The 3,829-nt window shown below is 36.4% G+C and overlaps 1 long non-coding RNA gene across 1 annotated transcript; it reads right to left on the reverse strand.

Moving 5' to 3' along the window:
* Positions 1 to 1,342: 1,342 nt before the first annotated feature.
* Positions 1,343 to 2,307, reverse strand: LOC127934502 (uncharacterized). The gene is made up of 3 exons (XR_008147774.1): positions 2,177 to 2,307; positions 1,951 to 2,035; positions 1,343 to 1,450 (listed from the first exon to the last, which is right to left on the reverse strand). It is a non-coding gene; the product is annotated as an uncharacterized LOC127934502 (long non-coding RNA).
* Positions 2,308 to 3,829: the final 1,522 nt, after the last annotated feature.

Here is a 3,829-nt window from a genome sequence, read left to right on the forward strand (position 1 = left end):
GCAAAACTGTTCAGAAGTTATGAGCAAAAACATGCATTTTTCATATCTCCTGACCACTAGGGGGCACAGCGCCGAAACACTGCAGGTAGTCCCAGGGAATGGTTCTTATAAGACCCACCAAGATTGGTCTCAATAGGCCAAACCGTTGCGGAGATATAGCCTCACGTTCACGTTTGCGTGCTTTTCGAAGAATTCGTTCATGAGCTATTCGGAAACGGTTTGAGAAATCAACTTGATTTCCATAACTTTTTGTCAGCATGGTCTGAAGATTATCTGATTCAATTTTCGTGACAATCGGTGCAACGGCCTAGGACGAGTTCGAAAAAGTAGGTTTTACGAACAATTGACGATAGCGAAAAAACTAAGCCTTGCGATTTTTGAATTTCGGTGTCCATTCGACTCGGCATGAGCCAAGGAATCACAGGAAAAAAGAATTTTCATTTTGTGGCTTACGGTTCAAGAGTTATTAGCATCAAGTTTTTGAAAGTTTAGACAATTGGTGGCGCTAGAGAGTTTGAGTTAGAGACTTCAAATTTGCTACGGTTAATGTTCAGACAGTCCTCTATTAGTGTGCCAAATTATACAACTTTCCCGCAATCGGTTCTATGGGCTACCATAGACTTGGGGTGGAAGAAGAAGAAGAATAATAATAACGCCAACAAACACAATAGGTGCCTTCGCACCTTCGGTGCTTGGCCCCTAATAATAATAATAACGCCAACAAACACAATAGGTGCCTTCGCACCTTCGGTGCTTGGCCCCTAATAATTAATATGTAGTTTTTCCAAGTCTAAAATAAACACATATCAGCCTACCCAGTAAAATGATGTATTTACCAAGAATCTTCAGAACACAATATTCACCATTTTCATTTTATTGAAGCATAGACTATAAAGTTGATAAAGTAGCATCAAGACAAATAAGATTCAATGAAAATAATTATCATCAAAAATACATTAACCTCATATATAAATCAGTTCAGACAGATGAGTGATGAAATGTCTTTAAAAGTCACACAGTCCCATTCAGTCAACTGTGATACAGATCATGTGATACATATAAGACATTTGATACTATTCCAGAAAAGAATGATTCCCATCATCACATCTAAACTGGTTTCATCTGCCCATTATGATCTTCTTCTCTCGTGTCTGGAAAGCAGTTTTGTTTCTCAGCCAGAGGATCTCTCAGTCCTAAGATGCCAGACCTGGTCAAAGTGAAACAAACAATCCAGATGAAGTTGTTTAATGGACAGAGAGCTCAGCTTATGTTCTGTGTAATTTTAGCAGGGTGAGCAACTATGACCCTTGTAGTACTGTACACTTACCATTCTTCAAGCTGTTTTGAGACCTTTTGAGAAGCTTTTTCTCTGAAGACAATTTACCACATCCTTTCACTCCTTTCAAGAGCATCACTTGGTCAAAACCCCTCATTTGGCTGATGAGATCATCTGTACAAATTAAAATACTGCAATAAACAATTTCATTCTGCAAGAATTAAGGCAAAGGACTTGCTCATGAGACTGCATTAGCATGTGTAGTTCTCAGAGACTCTAGAATTCATCTATTGTTGCAGTAAATGTGTCTTCTTCCTCTAGAATCTTTCTCCAAAGTTCCTGACTTCTCTCACAAATGTGTTTTAGTCTGTGCAGTGTAAGGCCTGGCTTCAAACCAATCAACTATCAATTCACAATTTATAACATAACATTTACTAAACAATGAAATAATGTCAATTGGTGTTTATATCAACTAAACCAATTTCATGAGACTTGTCTACTCTTAAAACAGGTGGTGTGTTTTTAAAAACATAATATTAAAAATGTCCAGTCACACTTTGCTAACATGCTGTAATTGTAATAGTATAAAAAGAAATCAAGGCTGACATGACCAGTTCTGTGAGAGATCATCATAAAATGTTGTATAACACAGCATTGCTTCAACACACACATACCAGAGGACTTCTGTTTGTTTGAGCACAAGATGGCCATCTTCATTCCTCATCCTGAGCAAATCATTTCCTTGGTCTTCCTTCTCTTCTGTGAAACAAGATAATCTCTACTTACTCTGTGTGCAATTAACATTGCTCATTAAACATAATTAAGTTAATTTAAAGTAAGATTCAGACCAGAGCATTTGAGGAGTAAATGTTGATTAAAAAATTTTCTAAACAAATGTACCTGGGAAGAGCTGATCATGGCAAGATTCGCTGAGACTCAGTAATAGCTCTTTTAGTTTTTAGGAAGGTTTGTGAGGGTTGGCTCTTAAAATAGCTGTTGAGCTTGATATTTTAGACCTGAAAAATAAGAACAGCATTATCTGCAAAAAGTCCTGTAAGACAGAAAGAAGGAAATATTATTAATTACGTGCAACTTGTACATTACACCTCTGTAAAAATGCTGTATAATTAAATGTTAAATGCATCCATTATTGAAAGCAAGTAATTAATAGCAAGCTATAGTCATATGAATTCTTTTGATAGTGTCAGATGAGACAGTCCTGGGGCTTGTACAATATCATACAAGTGTTAAAATGGATTATTAAGACTGTGATGTGTTTAGGGATCTTTTTTAAGACTTTGACCCTGTCCAGATACCCACACTTGCATTCTTGGCCACTTGAGAGTGTGTGTACGTGACAGTGTGTGAACGAGACTGTCCCCGGTCTTAATAATGCCAAAGCACAGCGTCCTTAACACACACTAAACCTCTCCAATACTGCTCCGGAGTGCTATACAAAGCTTAGTGTATCCCATCATGCATCATGTTTTGGAATAAATCGTCAGACTTTTTGCCGAGATCTCACAAGAGGTCATGGAAAGCTGTCCAATGTACAGTATGTGAAATATTGATAATTAGATATTAAAAATCTCTATAAACACATAAGTGTCCCATAAGGCAGTGGCTCCCAATCCTGGTCCTGGAGAAGCCCAACACTGCACATTTGAGATGTCTCCCTGATCAAACACACCTGATTCAACTCATCAGCTCATCAGTGAAGACTCCAAGGCAGATAAGAGAGACACCAAAACCGTGCAGTGCTGGGGTTCTCCAGGATCAGGATTGGGAAACACAGTCATCAGGTCATGAAAAGTTCGACACACACTTGTGGTCATCATGCTCACTTGAACACTAGGCCAAATACAGGAAAGACGTCAAATAAGTAATCAAGTGGTCAAGTGCAAAGATGGCAAGTGTGGGTATTTGGATAGTGCAACAGTTTAAGAAACAACAAATGCTGTACAAATTATAACAGCAGGAATTTTTGATAAAAGAGACAAACTATCACAGACTTACTGCTGCAAATATCTGCCTCCGCAGCTTTCTGTCTTCTCCATTTCTGAAGGAATCCCTCTCCAGAAACACCACGGGGCTTCCTTTACGTCTTTTCAGCTAAAAATAAAAATAAAAATAGTAAAAAAGGGGAGAGAAAATAAAATTGAATTATATACAGAATGTTAATAATGATCTGTGAGCAAAATATTTAGATATAATAAATATATATAAATATATATATAAATATAAACTGATATGAATGAACTGCAAGATGGAAAAATACATGTTTTATTATTTATTTTTAATTTGATTTTTTTTATTTTGGATTTACATTAAAAGGTATTAAAAGCATGGTACAGAACATATGATTACTGTCATATCTGTCACATAAAAGCACATAAAAACACTAACATTACAGTCATACAAACATAGCTGGTTTGGTGATTATTGTATTGTTGTATTGATTATTAATATACCATAGTAAAACTACAGTTACAGTTACTAATGTCCCGTTTACTGTGTTTTAACTTCACATTTCATTTATTACTATTGTAAGTG

Source organism: Carassius gibelio, chromosome A18 (genome assembly GCF_023724105.1).
Source record: "Carassius gibelio isolate Cgi1373 ecotype wild population from Czech Republic chromosome A18, carGib1.2-hapl.c, whole genome shotgun sequence".
Taxonomy (NCBI): Eukaryota; Metazoa; Chordata; class Actinopteri; order Cypriniformes; family Cyprinidae; genus Carassius; species Carassius gibelio.